The sequence below is a fragment of the Oryctolagus cuniculus genome, unplaced genomic scaffold, assembly GCF_964237555.1.
Source record: "Oryctolagus cuniculus unplaced genomic scaffold, mOryCun1.1 SCAFFOLD_197, whole genome shotgun sequence".
Taxonomy (NCBI): Eukaryota; Metazoa; Chordata; class Mammalia; order Lagomorpha; family Leporidae; genus Oryctolagus; species Oryctolagus cuniculus.
This window is the reverse complement of record NW_027208243.1, coordinates 26,232-49,313: the sequence shown is the minus strand read 5'-3', so window position 1 is coordinate 49,313 and position 23,082 is coordinate 26,232. Positions and strand designations below refer to the sequence as shown.

The 23,082-nt window shown below is 41.5% G+C and overlaps 1 long non-coding RNA gene across 1 annotated transcript in view; it reads right to left on the bottom strand.

The window, feature by feature from the left end:
- LOC138848072 (uncharacterized) overlaps window positions 1-23,082 on the bottom strand; it is a 59,045-nt gene that overhangs the window by 9,745 nt on the left and 26,218 nt on the right. The window contains exon 1 of the long non-coding RNA XR_011385923.1: window positions 1-23,082. This exon is cut by the window's left edge and continues 8,255 nt beyond it; it is cut by the window's right edge and continues 26,218 nt beyond it. This is a non-coding gene — a long non-coding RNA (uncharacterized lncRNA).

Below are 23,082 nucleotides of genomic sequence, written 5' to 3'. Positions count from 1 at the left end.
TTCTCACAGTGTCCATTTCACTTCAACAGGTTTCCCCTTTGGTGCTCAGTTAGTTGTTGCCAATCAGGGAGAACATATGATATTTGTCCCTTTGGGACTGGCTTAATTCACTCAGCATAATATTTTCCAGATTCCTCCATCCTATTCTTTTGACAGCCATAGCCCTGTAGTGATGTCCTCTATGCCTGGTCATTGTGATGTGGTCATAGTTTATCAATTTTATTCAACTTTTCCAAGAACTAGCTTCTTACAATTTTTCATTTGTCTTGTTTTACTACTTTCAATTTCATTGACTCCTATGTTCCTTTGAATTTATTTTGCCCATCTTGTTCTAGTTTCTCAGGGCAGGAGTTTACATAATTGACCTGAGACCTTTCCCCTTGTCAAATGTAATCATTTAGAATTGTAAATTGTAAATCTGGACTGCTTTTAAACTACATTCCATATATTTAAAGTATTGTATTTTCATACTTTAAATTTTTCCTTCAGAGACTGACACAAAGGTCATTTATAATTATGTTTAATTTTCATTTTGAGATTTTACTGTTGTCTTTGTTATTTTTAGTTTGATTCCATCATTGCCACAGAACATCATTTGTGGGATTTCAATTCTCTTAAATTTTGAAGTTTGTTTTATAGCCATAGCTGGGTTTATTTATCACCACTTATTTCTAGTGCATATTCTTAGCACTTATGTCAAAAACCAGTTGGGTACAGATGCATAGGATTATTTCTAGGGTCTCTGTTCTCTTTCACTGGTCTAAAAACCTTTTTACTCCTACACTATGCTGTTTTAACTTCTATGGCTTTGTAACATATTTTAAAGTCAGGGAGTATAACACTGCCTTCTTTGTTCTTTTTGCTCAAGATTGCTTTAGGTATCCAGGGTCTTTTGTAGTTCCACACAAATTGTAGTACTGTTTTTCCTAGTTCTGGGTATTTTAATAGAAACTACATTTGGCTGGTGCCGTGGCTCACTTGGCTAATCCTCCAGCTGAGGCACCGGCACCCTGAGTTCTAGTCCCGGATGTGGTGCCGGGTTCTAGTCCCGATTGCTCCTCTTCCAGTCCAGCTCTCTGCTGTGGCCCGGGAGTGCAGTGGAGGATGGCCCAAGTGCTTGGGTCCCTGCACCCGCATGGGAGACCAGGAGGAGGCACCCAGCGGCCATTAGGGGAGTGAACCAATGGAAGGAAGAACTTTCTCTCTCTCACTGTCTAACTCTACCTGTCAAATAAATAATAATAATAGAAACTACATTCAATCTACAAATCACTGGGTACTCATTGGTATTTTTATAAGGACTACACTGACTCTCCAAATCACTTTGAGCAGTGTGGACATTTAAAAGACATTAATTCCTTTTTTTTTTTTTAATTTATTTGACAGGTAGAGTTATAGACAGTGAGAGAGAGACAGAGAAAGGTCTTCCTTCCATTGGTTCACCCCCAAATGGCCGCCACGGCCGGCACTGTGCCGATCCGAAGCCAGGAGTCAGGTGCTTCCTCCTGTCTCCCATGCGGGTGCAGGGACCCAAGCACTTGGGCCATCCTCTACTGCCTTCCCATGCCACAGCAGAGAGCTGGCCTGGAAGGGGGGCAGCAGGGACAGAATCCGGCACCCCGACCGGGACTAGAACCTGGTGTGCCGGCACCGGAAGGCGGAGGATTAGCCTAGTGAGCCACGGCACCGGCCAGAATGCCTTCTCATTTCTTCATGTCCTCTTCAACTTCCTTCACCATTGACAGTTTTGATTGCAGTGATCTTTTGCCTCTTTGGTTAAATTTATTCCCAGGATTTTTTCTTTTTTTGTTTTTTTAAAGCTATCGGGAATATTGTTTTCCTGATTTCTTTCTCAGATAATTCTCCAACAGACTAAAACACTACTGATTTCTGCTCATGACCTTGTATCCTGAAACACTACTAGAATGTATTAGTTCCAATAGCTTATAAGTCAGTCTTTGGGGATTTTCCATATGAACATGCCATCTGCAAACAATGACAATTTGACTTCCTCTTTTGCAGTTTGGATGCCCTCTCTTTCTCTTGCCTAACTGCCCTGGCTAGGACTCCCAGTATATCTTGAATAAAAGAGGTAAAAGTTGGTATGCTTGTTTTCTTGTGGTTCTTAGAGAAAAGGCATTCAGCTTGTCCCCATACAATTAACTGTCTGTTTATTATCTAGGGTCTTTATCCCTGGATCTCATCTCTAAGATTTTGTTTAGCAATAAATGTTCCATTTTTCTTTATCCAAGACAAAAGTCTAATCATTTGTCTCCAAGTTCACTGTCCTCAGTCACCTCCACTCTACTATTAACCCCATACAACATTCTTTTTCATTTTCATTTTTCAGTTCTGTAATTTTTATATTAAACTCCTTTTGTTGACTAAGGTTTTCTAATTTTTCATTTCAAGAGAATTTGTACAAGCTTGTTAAAACATTTTTATCATGCCTGCTCTCAATCCTTGTCAGATAAATTCAGTGTGGCACCCGTCAATTGTTCTAATTTAGGAGTGATTTTCCTGGTTCTTAGTACCATGAGTGTTTAATTGTAACCTGCACATCTTTGATACTAAGAGATCCTGGATTCTATTTAATCTTTCTTTCAGCAGGCAGATCCCTAGCTAAATGACATTAAGACCAGGGATAGGCAGGTATGTGTGCTTAGCCATCTGTCATACCTCCCACCCCCAGCAACCACCACAGTGACAAAGTGAGGCACTGCCTTGTTGCAGACAGACAGGGCAGACATTCAGCTGATGGAATGACACCTTCCCAGCACAAGTGTGGCTTCAGCTCACTGTTCTGTTGCTCCATGGGAGGAGACAAGATCCCACTTGGGCCAAGCTACCACCAGAGAGATGAAAACCCAAGGGGCTAAGAAGCTCATCACCCAGTGGGCCACTTTTAACAGGAGGGTTGGGATGGTGGCAGAGACAGAGAACAGAAAGCTGACTCCATCCCCCTCTATTTTGATGCCAGTGTATACTGACGCTCACCTGCTCACAATCAGACAATGAGGGTTGGAGGGGAGGTGTTAAGTCTGGTAGCAATTAGCCCCTGCTTGAACCACCTCCCTGCGGCTGGTCAGAGGTGTATTCAGCTACACTGGCCCTTGCTAACTCCACCATGGGAAGAAAAAATAAAAAGGCAGAGCCCCACTTTCTTTTACCAGGCAGAGGGTACAAGACTGGCTCCCCAATAAGACTGTCAACATAATCTGGTAGGGTACTGAAATAGCACCACACACACACACACGGCCCCAGCCTTTGGCCAGGGGGAAACAGATTGCTCTTGGAGATTTTTTTCATCTGTGCCTACTGGTCAGTCAACTTCGTAGGCTTCTGCAGCACCCTGCACTGGACATACAGAGGGCAATAAGGAAATCCAAGAAATTCATTCCCGTGTCATTCTCCAGGCCTCGGGGTCTGTAGACTGCCCATCGACTTCTTTTCTATCTTTTACCATCTTCCATATACTTACTAAGTCCAGAGATGGAGTTACAAGACAGTAGAACTGAGAGGGATGGGGCTGCTCCGTCTTAGCTACACAGAGAGCCTATGATGCATTCCATTTCTTCCACCTTTGTTGTTTTATGCCATTTTCACATTTCCTTTCCCAGCTCCCACTTGTTTGGTCAGGTTGCTATCCATTCCATTTTCCTCTAGTTAATCTCAAAGTTCGTACTTGCTCTACTCCTGCATGCCTGTTGTCCCTTTCCCTGCAGTAGTCAGTCCTCACACGTTTTACTCCTCTTACAAGAGGCTCCCTTCAGAAAAAAAAAATTATTCCAATTAAAGCCTTAAGAATAATTTCACTGTTTCCATTCAGCAAGCATTTATTACCTACTATGTACCAAGCAAAGAATTGACAAAACAGAAGCAAAATAAAGTTCCTTCCCTCCTGAAGTTTATAGTGTAGAGGGATCGGGTAGGGGGATAGCGGGAAAGATAGGTATCTAGCCCAATAAACTGGGAAGGCAGTTGTTTTAAATAGGTAATAGGAGGTGTGTGGAAGCAGCTTAACAAGTCAGAGAGACAATGGTAGGAGGAAAAGTTAAAAAGGTACACATAGGGGCCAGGGCCCTGGCCTAACGGGTAAAGCCTCCGCCTGCAGTGCCAGCAACCCATATGGTTGAAGTCCCGGCTGCTTCACTTCCAATCCAGCTCTCTGCTATGGCCTGAAAAAGCATCAGAAGATGGCCGAAATCCTTGGGCCCCTACATCCACATGGGAGACCTAGAAGAGGCTCCTGGCTTTGGATCGGCACAGCTCCAGTAGTTACGGCCATTTGGGAAATGAACCAGCAGATGGAAGACCTCTCTAACTCTGACTTTCAAATAAATAATTTTTTTAAAAAATATCAAGCTTTCAAAAAAAAGGGGGAGTACACATAGACCCCGGTGGGCCACTGTAAGTACTATAAACGGTCTTCAAAATGCAATGGAATGTATATCTTAAACAAGCAGCAAAAAGGATAAGATTTAGGTCACTCTGGCCCCTGGGTACAGAAGAATAGTCGGACCCTCATTCAGAAAGGCTGTGGAAGACGACGGTGGCCTGGACGGCAGCAGGAAGGCGATTACAAGTTGTTAGCGTCAGGGTATATTTGGAAGGCAGAGACTGGAATCTGCTAATGGATGGAATGTGAAAAATGAGAAAAGCAAAGGATGAAGGCTAACTCCAAGGTTTGAAGCCCGAGTTACCGGGTAAATTACAAAGCTATTTACCAAAGTGGGGCACAACGGATTAGAGGTATGTTTGGAGGAGAAAAAAAAAAAAAGAGTTTGGATTTAAACAAATCGAAATTGAGAAACCTATTAGATATCCAAGAGGACATAAAAGTAAACCAATGGAAACAAAACTCCATTTCTTAAAGCCAGGGATAAATTAGGGAGTACAGTGCCTAAACAGCAGAAATACAGAACCGAGTATGGCCCGACCTGAGGCCCAAAAGGAGAGAGGATACCACGAAGGTATCAGAACATAATACCATCGGCGAGACAAGACAGCCTTGAGTTTAGAGCAATTTGATGATGTTCAAAGATGACAAAAATCACACAGAACTTGTAGGATTTTCACGCCCCTCCTCACATGTGCTGCCCTCACCTTGCAGACCTCACTCCAGAGCCTCTCAACTTCCCAGGGGCTTCACTGACTCCTGCCATCTCTTGCCTACAGTCCACAGAGGGGTGTTAGGGCCATCTGTGGTAATCTGAAAGGGACAGGCAGGAAGAATTAAGAGCAGGTAACACCAAAAGAGCTGCTAGGCTCTAGTCACCTGCTAAGAGGAAAAGGGCCAGAGTGGTGCGGTAATTGGTGCTTTAAGGGTCAAAACAATAAATCCATCAAGGAGAAGTTAAAGGGCCGGTGCCGCGGCTCACTAGGCTAATCCTCCACCTTGCGGCGCCGGCACACCGGTTCTAGTCCCGGTCGGGGCGCCGGATTCTGTCCCGGTTGCCCCTCTTCCAGGCCAGCTCTCTGCTGTGGCCCGGGAGTGCAGTGGAGGATGGCCCAGGTGCTTGGGCCCTGCACCCCATGGGAGACCAGGAGAAGCACCTGGCTCCTGCCATCAGATCAGCGCGGTGCACCGGCTCGCCGCGGCCCATTGGAGGGTGAACCGACGGCAAAGGAAGACCTTTCTCTCTCTCTCACTGTCCACTCTCTCTGTCAAAAAAATAATAAATAAATTTTTTTTAATTAAAAAAAAAAAAAAGGAGAAGTTAAAGGACTGCAGGACAATTCTGAAGGACCAGCTACAGTTTAAAATCATAAATCTGTAGCGAACAATGTAGATTACCATGAACTGCAGGGCCTGGAAAGCTAAGCACCACATTCCCCAAATCGCTTGCCTCTGGTGTTCTAGACTGGACTTAAGTTCTGTCAGACTGTGACAAACGTGAATCATGCCACATGTGATTCTGTCTCTCCAACCGAGATAAGGCTGACCCTGAGTAAATGACCGACCCATCCTGCTCTCAAGGACAATGTGGTCCTGGTCCAAGAAGTGGGCAGCAGCTGCCACATCAGCAGTCAGCTTCCGAACTAAGCAAGCCTGTGGGCCACCCTTATGGTCCAGCTCTGCAGAGCCCATCTGGGAGGAGCTCTGAGTGACTCATGCCAGCTTCTCTTTAAGCTCCTTCAACGTTTCAACAAGACATTTGATTCCCCACAATAAATCCCTTTCTGCTTAAAACACCAAGAATTAGTTTTGGTGCTTAGCAACTGAACCCTAACCAATAGAGAATCTTCAAAGTCGACCCAATGTATCCTAAAGTGCTCCGCTATGTGGGTACTAGAACAGAGAAGGTAAGGCATTTAAGCTGGGATGGGAGTGTGCATGACGTAACAGATTTTAAAACACAGTGAAGCAGTTAAGGGCTCCACTCTCCCTCTCCCTCTCCTCTCCTCCCCCTCTCTTTTTGCCTCTCCTCTCTCTAACTCTGACTTTCAAATAAATACATGAATCTTAAAAAAAAAAAAAAAAGGGCAGAACAAAAATGAGCATTCCACAGCTGCAAAGAAATTTCTTTGGCCTCACTAAATGATAATGCATTGTTATCAAATAGAATGAGCACTTTCCCCAGCAACACAACACTCCTCTTACACACCACATGTGTGTTCTCTAGGCGCCCATGTGGGCTCCCCCAGAAGGCCTAGACAGCATTTCAGATAGCCCTAAAGTTTCTCAACATCATACCTTTTGCCAGGAACTTGCCCCAGCAACTCTGTATTTTTGCCTTTACTGGGGATCAGGTATACTCAGGGCAACATAACTGGAGAAAGCAACCTGGTTCCATTTTTTTTGAACAGACCTGCAATCACTCACAACAAACCCAGGAGAATGCCAAAGTCAAATGCGCTGCCTGAAGCAGTGTCCTCCTCCCTTATTGGCACTGCCCTAGTGAAAGGTCATGACACACTGCAGGGAGAAACACAGAGCCCTTTTCTGGACTGAAATGAGAGACACACCCCAGGCTCAACTCTGATCAGGGGCAACAGCACTGTGGTAAGCTGCATAACTGTTTAACTTAAAATGTTATTATTTAGGTAATTTCAATAATATTAGATTCACACACACAAAAAAAAAAAACCTGGAAATTACCAAAAATACTTCCTGTATCTATTCCATAAAAGAAAAATAGTTATTTGGATATAAAAACACCTTGTTGGCTCAAAGTCGAAACCTTCTAAAGGCTCACTGTTCCAAACAGCATATTATAACATTCCAAGAAACCATTCCAGCTCCCACCAAACTTTAATTATAAAATGTAGAAACATTCCGGGGCCCAGAAATATAATAACTCTAAAATAAATGGCAGGCCATTTACGTATAGGAAAATGACAATAAAATGTGTTTTTCCAATAGATAACAGATTCCATAACATTCCTTTAAAATTACTTTGACTTCACATTAAAAGAGTTATTACAAATGTGAAGAAGGGCAATGATTTTTTTTTTTTTTGACAGGCAGAGTGGATAGTGAAAGAGAGACAGAAAGGTCTTCCTTTTGAAGGGCAATGATTTTTAAGTTCTTGAATCCTGTTGAACCATATTCCTTTTTACACACAAAGTGAGAATTCATATCCACATAAGATATAATGCCAGAATAACAGGAACAATTTGAGAACAATTTACAGCACAGACATTAAATGATGGAAACTTGTTAGGATTAATTTGTAGAACTTTAGTCATACTTATCAGTAAGTCATGCCCGGTACATTAATTATCCAGAAAAATAAGGAGACCTAAAATTACAATTCAATGAAAAGGAAATATTTTACTTCTCTGTAGATGACCAAAACTGAATTATTTTAAATCTATAAAAATTTCAATTATCAATGTTTCATTTAGAAATTTCAGAAACATTAACATGTAATAAAAAAATAGTCTGAAAACAGTACTTTTAAATCTTCAATAAATTGATCACCACCTACTTAGCATGAAGAAAGGCTTAATGCTAATAAAATAGAGCATGAGAAAATTACATTATGAATTTGCAAAGGCTGATAAATTGATTTTTTAGACCTAGAAAGCAATACCAAACATTGCACCAAAAATATGCAATACAAAAAAAAAACAAACTCCCTTAAAATTAGTATCATCTCCTATGAATGAGTGGCTGAGGTTTATTTTAAATTAAAAAAAAAAAAAGTACCCAATCTCATCAATCTCATGAACCCAGCATACAAAAGCAAATTCATACAAGATTTGTGTTCAGAATCAATACCAAAGCACACAAAAACAAAATATAAATTAGGCATTATCAAAATTAAAAACTTACGTGCGAGGGCCAGCGCTGTGGCACAGCAGGGTAACACCCTGGCCTGAAGCGCCGGCATCACATATGGGCACTGGTTTGAGACCCGCCTGTTCCATTTCCGATCCAACTCTCTGCTATGGCCTGGGAAAGCAGTGGAAGATGGCCCAAGTCCTTGGGCCCCTGCACCCGCGTGGGAGACCCAGAGGAAGCTCCTGGCTCCTGATCAGTGCAGCTCCAGCCATTGCGGCTAATTGGGGAGTGAACCATTGGATGGAAGACCTCTCTCAGACTTTCAAATAAATCTTTAAAAAAATACTAGAAATGAAGAATTCAATATGTCAAATAGAAAACACAGTGTAAAGCCTCAACAATGGACTAATGAGGCAGAATAAACAATATCCAAGCTAGAAGACAAATTTTGGGATGTATCTCAGACCAACAAAATAAATAAGAAGAAATTAGAAAAAGTAACAGTGTTCAAGATTTATGGGATAATATCAAAAAACCAAACATAGGAGTCTTAGGAGTTTCTGAAGGTGTGGAAATAGAGAATGGATTAGAAGACCTATTCATTCAGGGCCGGCGCCACAGCTCACTAGGCTAACCCTCTGCCTGTGGCGCCGGCACACCGGGTTCTAGCCCCTGTTGGGGCGCTGGATTCTGTCCCAGTTGCCCCTCTTCCAGGCCAGCTCTCTGCTGTGGCCCGGGAGTGCAGTGGAGGATGGCCCAAGTGCTTGGGCCCTGCACCCCATGGGAGACCAGGAGAAGCACCGGGCTCCTGCCATCGGATCAGCAGGGTGTGCCGGCTGCAGCAGCCATTGGAGAGTGAACCAACGGCAAAGGAAGACCTTTCTCTCTGTCTCTCTCACTGTCCACTCTGCCTGTCAAAATAAAAAAAAAAAAAGAAAAAAGAAAAAAAAAAAAAAAAAAAAAAAGAAGACCTATTCATTCGGTAGAAAACTTCCCTAATTTGGAGAAAGAAAGGAACATCTGAGTACAGGAAGCACATAGAACTAACAGACATGATGTAAAAAGATCTTCAGTACAACATTATATTTGTTTTACTGTTCAAAGTTTGACTAACTTTCAACAGTAAAACATAAAGAAAAAATTCTAAAATGTGCATGACAGAAATCTCAGATTACCTCCAGAGGATCCCCAATGAAACTGACACCTGATTTCTTATCAAAATCCTACATACTAGAGGAGAATGCAGAGACACAGTCCAAACACTAAAAGAAACTGTCATCCCGGAATACTGTGTCCAGCAAAGCTCTCATTTATAAATGAAGGTGAAATAAAGACCTTCTGAAACAGAAATTAAAAAAAAAAAAATGTCACCATTTATCCAGCCTTACAAATGGTTCTTAAGGATGTGATACACACAGAAACAGAGAACTGTCATCATTATGAAAGAATATAAAGGCAGAAAATCTCCTAGTAGAAGTACAAATGAAATCCAAAGCAAACAATATGAGTATTCATGTAAAAACAGTAGGGCCAAATCCTAACTTATCAATAATAACCTTGAATGTAAATGGTGTAAATTCTCCAATTTAAAGATACAGATTGGATAAGTGAATTAAAAAACAAACCCATCTATTTTCTATCTACAAGAAACACACCTCACCAACAAAGAAACACAGACTCAAAGTGAAAGCATGGAAAAAGATATTCCATGGTAATGGAAAGCAAAAACAAGCAGGTGTAACCATCTTAATAAAAGACAAAATACACTTTAACATAAAATCTGTTATAAGAGACAAAGAAGGGCATTATGTAATGATTAAGGCATAGATCCAACAAGAAGATGTGACTGTAACAAACATATGTACCCAATGCCAAAGCATTTGCTATTTAAAACAAATTTTAGGGCCGGCGCCGCAGCTCAACAGGCTAATCCTCCGCCTAGCGGCGCCGGCACACCAGGTTCTAGTCCGGTCGGGGCACCGGACCCTCTTCCAGGCCAGCTCTCTGCTGTGGCCCGGGAAGGCAGTGGAGGATGGCCCAAGCGCTTGGGCCCTGCACCCCATGGGAGACCAGGAGGAAGCACCTGGCTCCTGCCTTCGGATCAACGTGGTGCGCCGGCCGTGGCGGCCATTGGAGGGTGAACCAATGGCAAAGGAAGACCTTTCTGTCTGTCTGTCTCTCTCTCTCTCACTGTCCACTCTGTCAAAAAAAAAATTTTTTTTAATTGATCTAAAGGGAGACACAGCCTCCAAGACAACAGTAACAGGGGACTTTAACACCCCACTTGCATTAAGGGACAGATCAACTACACAGAAAATCTATGAAGAAAACAGCAGTTAACACTATGGACCAAATGGACCTGATATCTTCAGAATATTTCACCTCACAGTTGCAAAATACACATTCTTTTCATCAGTGCATCAAACTTTCTCTAGGATAGAATGACCATATGCCAGGCTATAAAGCAAGTCTGAGCAAATTCAAACAAATTGAAATCATACCATTTATCTTTCTGACCACAACGGAATGAAGCTGCAAATTAACAACAATCTCTAGAAAATATGCAGACACATGGAGACTGAACAATACACTCTTGAATGAACAGTGGGTCAAAGAAGACATCAAAAGGGAAATCAAAAAATTCCAGGAAATGAACGAAAATGACAACACAACATATCAAAACTTACAGGATAGAGCAAAAGCAGTCTTAACAGGAAGGTCTATAGCAATTAGTGCCTACATCACGAAATTGGAAAGGCATCAAATAAAGTAGATATTAATGCATCTCAAGGACCCAGAAAAACAAACCACACCCAAAATTAGGAGAAAAGAAATTATTAAAACCAGAGAATAAACAGAATTTAAAACAAAGAAATACAAAGTATCAGTGAAATGAAAAGCTAGTGTTTTGGAAAAATAAAAATTGATGCACCATTGGCTCAACTAACCAAAAAAAGAGGAAAAAGATCTAAGTCAATAAAATCACAGATGAGAAAGATGTAAAAATGGATACCATAACAATAATCATCAGAAATTACTACAAAGGACTACATGACAACAAATTCGAAAATCTCGAAGAAATGGACAGACTCCCAGACATATAGAATCTAGCAAAATTGAGACATGAAGACACAGAAAACTTAGATCAATTACCAAGAAAGAGTTTGAACCAGTAATAAAGACTCTCCCAACAAAGAAAAGCCCAGGACAGGATGGCTTCACCACTGAATTCTACCAGATTTTCAAAGAAGAACTCACTCCAATTCTTCTCAAACTCTCAAACTATTCAGAACAATCCTCCCAGACTCCTTTGAGCATCACCTATATCCCTAATCCAGGAGAAAAAAAAAAAGACACAAAGAAAGAACTATAAACCAATATTCCTGATGAGCACAGATGCAAAAATCAACAAAATATGAGCAAATCAAATCCAACAACATATCAGAAAGATCGTTCACCCAGACCAAGTGGAATTTATTACTGGTATGCAGGGATGGTTCAATATATGCCAATCGATAAATGTGCTACATCACATTAACAAGTTGAAGAATAAAAATGTATGAATATCTCAATACATGCATATAAAGCATTTGATAAAGCACACATTCTTTCACAATAAATACCTTAAGCAAATTGGTATAGAAGGAACATTTCTCAACACAATCAAGGCAACATATGACAAACCCACAACCAGCATCACATAGAATAGGGAAGAGCTGAACGAATTCCCCCTAAGATCTGTAACTAGGTAAGGATTTCCACTTCTCCTATCGCTATTTTTTTTATTTGACAAGTAGAGTTATAGACAGTGAGATAGAGAGAGACAGAGAAAGGTCTTCCTTCCGTTGGTTCACTCCCCCAATGGCCGCTATGGCCAGCGCTGTGCCAAAGGAGACAGGTGCTTCTCCTGGTCTCCCATGGGGTGCAGGGCCCAAGCACTTGGGCCATCCTCCACTGCCCTCCCAGGCCACAGCAGAGAGCTGCACTGGAAGAGGGGCAACCGGGACAAGAACCTGGCGCCCATATGGGATGCCAGCACCACAGGCGGAGGATTAAAAAAGTGAGCCATGGCACTGGCCCCACTATCGCTATTTAATACAGTTCTTTATGTTTTAGCAACAGCCATTATGCAAGAAAAAGAAATTAAAGGAATACAAATTGGAAAGGTGGAAGTCAAATTATCCCTGTTTGCAGATGACAGGACTCTCTAGGGGCACCAAAAGACTCCAGACTAAGATTATTGGAATTCCTAAGAGTTTGGTAAAATTTGGTGGCAAGATATAAATTCAATATATAAAAATCAGTAACCTTTGTATGTACAGATAATGCCTTGGCTAAGAAAGAACTAAAATCAGTCACAACAGCTACCATTCACAATAGCTACAAAAAATTTAAATATTTTCTAATAAACTTAGTCAAGGAGCTGAAAGATTCCTATAATGAAAATTACAACACATTAAGGAACAAAATAGAAGACAAAAAAAGCTTCCATGTTTGTGTATTTTAAGAATTAATCTCATTAAATGTCCATACTACCAAAAGCAATTTACAGATTCAATGTGATCCCAATCAAAATACCAATGACATTCTTCTCAGATCTAGAAAAAAATGACACTAATGCAAATGGAAGCACAAGAGACCTGAATAGCTAAAGCAGTTTCAAACATCAGATACCTGAGGCATCACAATACCAGAGGCATCACAATACCAGATTTTAAGACATACTAAGGCTAGTTATAATCAAAACAGCTTCATACTGGCACAAAAACAGACATGTAGTTCAGCGGAACAGAACAGAAACCACAAAGTCAATTTATGCACTACAAACAACTAACCTTTGGCAAAGGAGCTAAAATCCATCCCTGGAGACAGAACAGTTTCTTCAAAAAGTGGTGCTGGGAAAATGGATCTCCATGACTGAAGTATGAAATAAAACGCCTATACAAAAATCAACTAGAGAGCCGGTGCCGTGGCGCAATAGGTTAATCTTCCACCTGTGGCGCTGGCATCCCATATGGCCACAGGTTCTAGTCCCAGCTGCCCCTCTTTCAATCCAGCTCTCTGCTAATGGCCTAGGAAAGCAGTGGAAGATGGTACAAGTGCTTGGGCCCCTGCACCAACATGGGAGACCTGGAAGAAGCTTCTGGCTTCAGATTGATGCAGCTCGAGCTGTTGTGGCCATCTGAGGAGTGAACCAGATGGAAGGAAGACCTTTCTCTGTCTTTCTCTCACTGTCTATAACTCTACCTCTCAAATAAATAAAATCTTTAAAAAAATCAACTCGAGGGGCCGGCGCCACGGCTCACTAGGCTAATCCTCCGCCTTGCAGCGCCGGCACACCAGGTTCTAGTCCCAGTCGGAGTGCCAGATTCTGTCCCGGTTGCCCCTCTTCCAGGCCAGCTCTCTGCTGTGGCCAGGGAGTGCAGTGGAGGATGGCCCAAGTGCTTGGGCCCTGCACCCCATGGGAGACCAGGAGAAGCACCGGGCTCCTGCCATCGGATCAGCGCGGTGCGCCGGCCGCAGCGCGCCGGCTGCGGCGGCCATTGAAGGGTGAACCAACGGCAAAGGAAGACCTTTCTCTCTGTCTGTCTCTCTCTCACTGTCCACTCTGCCTGTCAAATATATATATATATATATATATATATATATATATAAAATAAAAAAATCAACTCGAAATGGATCCAGGATCCATGTGCACATGGATGGTATGACCTCATACCATCACATTACTAGAGGAGAACATTAGAGAAACTCTGAGACATAGAAAGGCATAGAAAAAAACTTCTTGGAAAATACTCCAGGAGCACAGGACTTAAAAGCAAAAACTAGACAATTGGAATTACATCAAGGTGAGAAGTTTCTGTACCACAAAAGAAGCACTCAGGGAGACCAGGAAAAGCACCTGGCTCCTGGCTCCTGCCATCGGATCAGTGCAGTGCGCCGGCCGCGGCGGCCATTGGAGGGTGAACCAACGGCAAAAGGAAGACCTTTCTCTCTGTCTCTCTTTCTCTCACTGTCTGCTCTGCCTGTCAAAAAAAAAAAAAAAAAAAAAAAAAAAAGAAGCACTCAAAGTAAAGAGGCAATGGACAGGAGAAAGTATTTGCAAACCATGCTACAGATAAAGGGTTAATATACAGAATCTATAAAGAGCTCAATAAACTCAACAGCAACAATCAATCCAATTAAGAAATAGCTACAGGGGGCCAGCCGCTGTGGTGCAGTGCTACCATCCAACATGGACAACAAATCAAGTCCCAGCTGCCCCAGTTCTCATCTGTATGCCTGCTAATGTGCCCGGGAAAGCAGCGGAGGATGGCCCCAGTCCTTGGGACCCTGCACCCCCGTGGGAGACCTGCAGAAAGCTCCTGACTCCGGCCTGGCCCAACCCTAGCCATTGCAGCCATTTGGGTAGTGAACCAGAGGATGGAAAATATCTCTTTCTCTCTCTCTGTAGTTCTGACTTTCAAAGAAATAAAAAAATCTTAAAAACAAACAAACAAACAAAAAACCCTAGCGTAAAGAAGTAACCATCAAAGAAGGATATACCTTTCTTTGAAGGGAGGAGAGAAGTTCTACTTTGCTTATGGCCTTGTCTAAATACTGATGGAGTTTGGGATTTAAAAGGCTTCCATAGCCTAGGCAGCTCATGTCAAGAGCCTTGGGTGGTCACTGATGTCATACATGACAGTGTTAATTCTTAAATTAATAACAAGAGTCACTGTCCGCTAACTTTCCACACAGGACCTCTGTCCTCAATGAGTTGTATTATGAGAGTAAACTCAAACTTGTTCTCACTTTTGTGTGTGTGTATATGTGTGTGTGTGTTCATGCAAATTATTGAAATCTTTACTTAGTATAGAGTTGGTCTTCTGTGTGTAAAGTTAATTGAAAATGAGTATTAATGGAAAATGGGGCTGGGAACAGGAGAGGGAGGAGCAGGGGTGGCAGTTTGGGTGGGAGGGTGGGTATGGTGGTAAGAATCACTATATTCCTTAAGTTGTACTTATGAAATCTGTATTGCTTAAATAAAAGGTTTCATTGGGGGAAAAAAAGAAATGGGCAAAGGACCCGAACAGGCATTTTTCAAGAGAGAAAACTGAAATGGCCAACAGACCTAAGAAAAAATACTTAGGATCACTAGCCATCAGGGAAATGCAAAACAAAAATCACAATGAGGTTTCAAATCACCCTTGTCAGAATGGCTCTCACACAGCAAACAAACAATAAAAGCTGGCAAGGATATGAGGGAAAGGGTACCCTAATACACTTTTAGTTGGAATGTGAACAAGTACAGCCACTGTGGAAGACAGTATGGAGATTCCTCAAAGATCTGAGAACAGGACGCATGGACCCAGCTACCCCACTACTGGGAGTTTACCCAAATGAAATGAAATCAGCTTATTAAAGTTATGTGCACCCCTATGTTCACTGCAGCTCAATTCACAATAGCTAAGACATGGAACCAACCAAAATGTCCATCAACAATGACTAGATATAGAAAATATCAGGCAAGCGCTGTGGCTCACTTGTAGCCATTTGGGGAGTAAACCAACAGAATAAACCCCTTTCTGTGTGTCTGTCTGTCTGTCTCTGTAACTCTACATCTCAAATAAATAAATCTTTAAAAAAAAAAAGACATGTAGCAAGGATGTGGATAGAAAAGGACACTTATATTGTAGGAAGAGTTCTCCCAAGTGGCATCTTAAACACTGCACCCTGATTCCTTCCCCCTGATTCTGTCAAAAATTTATATTTATGACTTACAAAATATTATTTTCTAATATTAGTTGAAGTATGAGTCTTAAATTGTGACCTAAAATAAGGGAGGTACAGACTATGTGATTGGAGGCTTAAAAACAGCATATTAGGGGGGCCGGTGCCATAGCTCACTTGGTTAATCCTCTGCCTGCGGCGCCAGCATCCCATATAGGCGCCGGGTTCTAGTCCCGGTTGCTTCTCTTCCAGTGCAGCTCTCTGCTGTGGCCTGGGAGGGCAGTGGAGGATGGCCCAAGTGCTTGGGCCCCTGCATCCACATGAGACCAGGAAGGAGCACCTGGGTCCTGGCTTTGGATCAGCACAGTGCCAGCTGTGGCGGCCATTTGGGGAGTGAACCAACAGAAGGAAGACCTTTCTCTCTGTCTATAACTCTACCTGTCAAATAAAAATTAAAGGAAAATGTGAGGTATATATACACTATGGAATACTACTCAGATGTACAACAGAATTAAATCCTGTTTTTTGCAACAAAATGGATTAGATAGGAAACCATTATACTTAGTGAAACACGCTAGTCCCAAAAAGACAAATACCATGTTTCCCCTGATCTATAGTAACTGAGTACAAAAAACTGTAATGTATATGAGAGAAATTAACGTTTTGAGATTTGATTATTGTTACTGCCTTTGTCTCTTGCTTTGAGGAACAGTGGTTTTTTTCTTCTACTTGTTGAATTCTTTACTTAGTGGAGGGGCAAGCTTATGATTATAAAATAAACTAAAAGCATATCATTGTAAAAGTTAAAAGATAGGAAAGAGGAGGGAGTGTGGGAACTATCACTATGTTCAAAATTTTGTATTTATGAAATATATGCAATTTGTTCAACTTATATAAATAAAAAAACACTAAAAAATTACTCTTGAGCACACATACAACAAAAAAACAGGTCAAAGAAACATGGTCGGTGTTGCCACTTAATGGATAAAGCCACCACCACTTAATGGCCACCCCAGCATTCCCCGTGTGCAACGGTTCGTGTCCCAGCTGCTCCTCTCCAATCTAGCTCTCTGTTGAAGGCCTGAGAAAAGCAGTGCAATACAGTCCAAGTGCTGGACCCCTGCCACCCATGTGGGAGACCTGGGAAAAGCTTCTAGCTTCCACCTGGCACAGCCCTGGTGACTGCAACCATCTGGGGAGTGAGCCAGCAGCTAGAAGACTGCTTTCTCTGTGTGTCTCTTCCTTTTTAAAATAAATAAATAAATCTTGTTTAAAAACTGAGGGGCTAGTACTATGGCACAGCAGGTTAAGTCAATGACTGCAGTGCAGGCATTCCATGTGGGAGCCAGTTCAAGTCCTGGCTGCTCCACTTCCAATCCAGCTCCCTGCCAATGCATATGAGAAAGCAGTCGAAGATGGTCCAAGTGCTTGGGCCCCTGCATTCATGTGGGAAACCCAGATGAAACTCCTGGCTTCAACCTGGTCCAGCCCTTGCTATTGTAGCCATTTGGGGAGTGAACCAGCAGATGGATGATCTCTCTGTAATTCTGTCTTTCAAATAAGTAAATCTTTAAAAAAAAAAAAAAGAGTATAACAAGTAAAAAAAAAATACATGTTGTATGATTCCATTTATGAGACATGTCCAAAACAGGCACAACTACAGAGTCAGAAAGTAGCTTAGTGATTATCTAGAGTGAGGATAGGGCAATGTGGAATGACTATACCTAAGGTTTCTTTCAGGGGAGATACAAAGTGAAATGCCAGTTGCGCCATTCTGAATATACTAAAAATTGCTTAATTGTACACATGGAATAAATGAATTTTATGATGTAAGAATCTTTAAAAATTTGAAAAGACTTTTTTAAAGTTTCTGAAAAATCTTTTAAAAGAGTGCTTATATAAATGAAAAAGCAGTTTTCTTCCTCCCAAGGAGTCAAAAATGAAGAGAAAGAAAAGAAACGTGTTACTTTCTACAGCCATGACAGCACCTCAAGGAGGTAATTCAAAGGCCTTCAAACTGGGAGCCTATATGGGTACCAATCGTTGTATGCAAAATGAAAAGTAGCACGTCTCATACATGTATAAACTATTTTTTCAAACATAAATTTGTTTTTATTAACAAGATGTAAGTTAATTTAAATGGGAAAAGGTAATGCTGCATATGTTTAAAAACACACCTACCTAAATAACGCCGATTATCAGGAATGGAGGGATGTTCAGGGGCCATGAGCACAATAAATAGGTAAGCTGATGACATCTTAGGCTTGGGTTAATTTGGCATCTTTGATATGTTTACATGTGTACATCCAGCATTTGCATGCCAGGAATCCACCTTGTGGATTTTCTTAAAAGTATCAAACTAACCATAAAGACATTTACTACATAATCATTTATACTAATTTAAAAAAAAAAAAAACTCATGTCTCCAGGGTGGAAAAGCTGCTTGTCAAAGTAACATTACCTGGTCATTAAAAATAAAGGACATCTATATGTTCAGTCCCAGAAAGATTTCCTGCATACAGAAAAAAAAGGGGGGGGGGGAATAGTTTTTCTTTTTGTATGATTCTTTGAAAAACATATACAAGTGTAGTATTAGTTATCTTCGGACAGAAGAATTGGGAGGATACTTGTTTATATAATACATTTTTCTACTACTAATTTTTAGCCAAATAAGATTATCTTTGTAAATAAATATATTTAAAACCCTATTGACTTCATTTGTATATGAAGTTAGGCTCTTGCTTTATAAAGCAACCTAAATCCCTTGTTAGCATGATCTAAAATGAAATCATCATTTTCAAGTAACTTCAATATATATGCCTAAAAGCAAACTCAAAGAGCTCATAAAAGTAGACCTTAAAAGAGGCCTGATTCTGTTTTATGACACATTACTTCATTCCAAATAATTCAGAATAACACTGTAATGCACTAATCAGATTGGATAAAGCAATAATATTTTAAAATATAATTTATCATTTGCCTCTGAAAGACATCTTTGTTTAATAGTTACAAAATTTCAATTACATGGGCCGGTATTATGGCACAGCAGTTTAAGCCACCACCTGGGATGCCGACATCACATAGGAACTCTGGTTGAAGTCCTGGCTGGTCCACTTCCAACCCACTTCCCTGCTATTTCATCTAGGAAAGCAACAAAAAACAGATGCTTTTGGCCACTGCCACCTGCTTGGGAGTCCAGGATGGAGTTACAGGCTCCTGTCTTTGGCCTGGTCAGGACTTGGCTGTTGCAGCCATTTAGGGAGAGAACCAGCAGACAAAAGACTGATAATTCTTTCTCCAATTCTGACTTTCAAATAAAAAAAATTTTTTTTGAACACAAAATTTTGGGGCCAGTGCTGTGGCACAGCGGATAAAGCTGCCGCCTGCAGTGCCAGCATCTCATATGGGTGCCAGTTCGAGTCCCAGGTGCTCTACTTTCAATCCAGCTCTCTGCTATGGCCTAGAAAAGCAGTAGAAGATGGCCCAAATCCTTGGGCCTCTGCACCTGCGTGGGAGACCCGGAAGAAGCTCCTGGCTCCAGACTGGTGTAGCTTCGGCCATTGCAGCCAGTTGGGGAGTGAACAGATGGAAGACCTCTTTCCCTCTCCCTCTGCTTTTTCTCTCTATGTAACTCTGACTTTCAAATTAATAAGCAAATCTTAAAAAAAAAAAAAGTTTGAACTACAAAACTGTGCATTATTTTCAAGAAGTTAGACCTGTATAGAGGAAAAACGCCTTTTCAGCAACCCTGTTCTGAAAACATGCTCTACGGTAATCTCATTTCCACATCCTCCAAAGGGACAAATGGGAAACATCATCATCTTTATTTTACATGTACATGGTGATCAACTACCAAAACACACTGCATATCATTCAGCACAAGAAAAACAGCAACTATAGGTACGAATACCCCTTGGGCCCAAAGTGTTTAGAATCCAGACTTGAGTTTTATGAGGATAATTATACCATTACATAATGCTCTCTCCAGTATGGAAAGGCACACTATCAAACACTTTACTATCTCCGCAAAGAAATGTATGAATATTCACAGCAAATGGGATAAAGACACTTGCTGTACAGGTCAATTTTTGCCTCCAAATGAATTATGAAACACTTTACTGACAACTTATTTTTTAAATGGAGTTCTGGGCCAACACGGGGCAGCTCTGTGTTGGAAAACTATTTTTCACTTCTGGAAGGTATTTTCTCATATGGAAAAATCACTTCAAGCCTGGAAGTTAAATTCTTGCACAAAACAGGTATTTAGAGTAAAATCTGACAAAGATCCACTAGAGGTTCCCTGGAAACCCAAAAGCATCTTGCTTTCATCAGTCCTACATACACAGAATCAGTAAAAGCCAAGTATCCCGAGGAGCCAAAGGAGAGGAAATTGATTTCTACTCAAGTGGCAGTTCGTCCCGAAGCTCTTCCACACCTCACATCTTCACAGTTGTTTCCACTATCATCCCCTGCCCTCAATTTTGTCTTCTCTAAAGAGCAACACCCCCCCACCTCACCCCACCCCCGTAAGCTCCTCTTATCATTCTCTAAATGGTGCTGTCCCCTGTTTGCACCATACTGGTCACTCTCTAACTACGCTAGTCTGTCTGTGACCCTCTAGAAATGTCACACCAAGGACCAAAGGCTGCAGATGATATCTGACCAACACAAAGTCCGGCTGCTTTCCTGGAACTGAACATTATCTTTCCATCTAATAGCTTAACATTATTAAAGCACTAAGCACTCAGTCACACTAATGCAATTGGTTTAAACTCAGAGCAAGAAAATCAATTAACTCACTATTAAATTAAAATATATATACAGTTTGTACCCAATAGGTATATAAAAAGATACTCAGTCTCAGTAGTAAATGAAGACATGTAAATAAAAATGAGATAGCACAAATTACATAATGCTATGTCTGGAATTTGCTTCACAAAATCAAAGGAAGGGAAAACAGGTGGGATGGAGATGACACCAGGTTAGATCTTAGTTGCAATTACTGAAGCTGGGTGGGTGATGGGTACGCCTCTACTGGCACACATGCTTACATTTTCCATAATGCAGTAAAAGCTACAAAAACAAATGAAAGAGCTAAGATGCTCGTGTCCCATATCAGAGTGTCCAGTTTCAATACCTCGCTCCAGCTCCTGACTCCAGTTTCCTGCTAATGCGTGCTCTTGAAGGCCGAAAGTCATGGGCTCAAGCAGCTGTATTCCTGACACATTACGGCAGACCTGGACTGAGTTCTTGGTTCCTGACTTCAGCCCTACCTCAGCCATTCTCCCAGTGGATGCAAGTGCTCAACCACTTTCCCCCCAAACAAAAATCTAAAACTATTCTTTTAAAAACAGGAAATGTAAAGTGAAGAACAAAAAGCTCAGTTTGCATTTTTCTAATTTGTAGTAATAGAAACATTGTTAAAGCATCGCTGTGGAGAAGATGCAGGTATGTGAGGACTTCGTGGAAGTATAAATTAACACTACCTTTCTGACAGGCAGCTTGGTGATACGGAACAACATGGACATACTTATTGTAGTACTGCTGGTCATAGAGTATTTCCTAAGGTGATTTTGAGACAAACAGGATAAGATGTATACCTAAGCTTGTGGATCACATCCTGATTTATAATGGAGAACTAAAACAACTTCAGTTTCTATTTAACAGTAGAGTCAAATAAAAGGTAACTCATAGTAAGAGTATGTAATTCATTGAAAATAGTAGAGCATAACTATTTACAGATTTGAAAATATACTGTTAAGAATACAAAACAGGGCCAGCGCCGCGGCTCACTAGGCTAATCCTCCGCCTTGCGGCGCCGGCACAACACCAGGTTCTAGTCCCGGTCGGGGCGCCGGATTCTGTCCCGGTTGCCCCTCTTCCAGGCCAGCTCTCTGCTGTGGCCCGGGAAGGCAGTGGAGGATGGCCCAAGTGCTTGGGCCCTGCACCCCATGGGAGACCAGGAGAAGCACCTGGCTCCTGCCATCGGATCAGCGCGGTGTGCCGGCCGTGGCGGCCATTGGAGGGTGAACCAACGGCAAAGGAAGACCTTTCTCTCTGTCTGTCTCTCTCTCACTGTCCACTCTGCCTGTCAAAAAATAAAAAAAAAAAAAAAGAACACAAAACAGCATAAAATTTAAACCTACAGATATACATACCTTTACATATGAATTTAAATGAACAGCAATACTAGCAATGTGTTCAAAAACTGTTAAAAGTGGTTATCTAAAAGGATTGCGCTTGACTTGTACTTTCTGTAGTTTCCATACAATTCACAATGAGCAAGTACTGCTTACACAAAAAGCCATAGGAGGCAAAAACTAATCATCTTAAAGTTATTTTTTAAAATACCTTACAGTATCTTTAAAAGATGAATGTCTAATTGTGCTCTTTCATCTGGTTGGCTCTTTTTCCCCAACATGTTATATACTGGTTACAACCAAGTAAGATGGACTTTCCTAGGTCTCTCAAAGAGTCCATTTGATTTGTGCAGCCTACCCGACATCTAAAATTCTGCCAATTCTATTACAACAATAACCTGTGCAGTTTTCCTGCCCATCAAACATGAGATGAACAACGCATCAGGGAAACTCAAAGAGGTCTGTGTCCGTTTTAAACAACTGTTAAGACATTACTTAGCAATTGTTCTGGTACTCTTTTATAGACAAATCTATAAAACTGTATTGCTTAGCAATATCAATAATTCCACCCAAGAAGCTGGTTTATTTTGTTGTTATGCCCTTTAATTTTTTATGACAGATCTACAATGCCAACAGTTACGTTCACACTCTATTGTTTGAATTAAAATCATTTTGGTTCCTGGGACCAGAATTTTTTTTTTATTTTTTGACAGGCAGTGTTAGAGAGAGAGCCAGACAGACAGACAGACAGAAAGAAAGGTCTTCCTTCCGTTGGTTCACCCCCAAATGGCCGCTATGGCCAGCATGCTGCAGCCAGCTCACCGCACTGATCCACAACCAGGAGCCAGGTGCTTCTCCTGGTCTCCCATGCGGGTGCAGGGCCCAAGCACTTGGGCCATCCTCCACTGCCTTCCCGGGCCACAGCAGAGAGCTGGACTGGAAGAGGAGCCACCGGGACAGAATTTGGCGCCCCAACCGGGACTAGAACCTGGGGTGCTG